Raw genomic sequence first — 664 nt, 5'->3', positions numbered from 1 at the left:
ACGAGGTGATGGTATGATGAAGTTAACGGGCTGTCTAAACCTGTTGAGTTATAAAGTCGATGGAAGAAATACAGAACACAGCAAGATGACCAACTACTCATCCAGTTTTTGACACTTCATCTAGTGCTTTATGACGTTGGACTAATCTATCAATTATCACCCGCATTAGAAGCCGGATCAACAAGAGTGTGCAAATAATATTTGTGGCTTCTATTCCTGCACTTGACTTAACACGCTGGCCGAAACGTTGCACAGGCTCTATGATGGAATATTAGAAAACACAGACACAGAGAATGCAGTATAAAGGTGAAAATACTAAACTGTGCGTGTAACTGATGCTTAAAACTCCTGCATTATTAGATTAGACATGTATGTTTTTCAATTCTTAAAATTTTGTCAACTTTACAATCACATCATACCAGCGCCATAGAAACATGCATGTTTCCTCATCATTTAAAAAAAAAAAAAAGCTAAATAGTGGTGCAAAGTCCAAATCAAATTTCGACACTTGCAAATGAACAAAATCTGCCTATAAGCACCGACAGTATTCAGTGTTCAAGTGTTATTTATATAGCAAATTTAAAAAAAATATTTAGGATTAATGTTCCAAATCTATCCAGCAAGTTTAAATATTACAGTGAGGTGCAACAATGTTATTTATTAC

This window comes from Acanthochromis polyacanthus, chromosome 19 (assembly GCF_021347895.1).
Source record: "Acanthochromis polyacanthus isolate Apoly-LR-REF ecotype Palm Island chromosome 19, KAUST_Apoly_ChrSc, whole genome shotgun sequence".
Classification (NCBI taxonomy): Eukaryota; Metazoa; Chordata; class Actinopteri; family Pomacentridae; genus Acanthochromis; species Acanthochromis polyacanthus.
The sequence above is the reverse complement of the archived record's forward strand: the minus strand, read 5'-3'. Positions refer to the sequence as shown.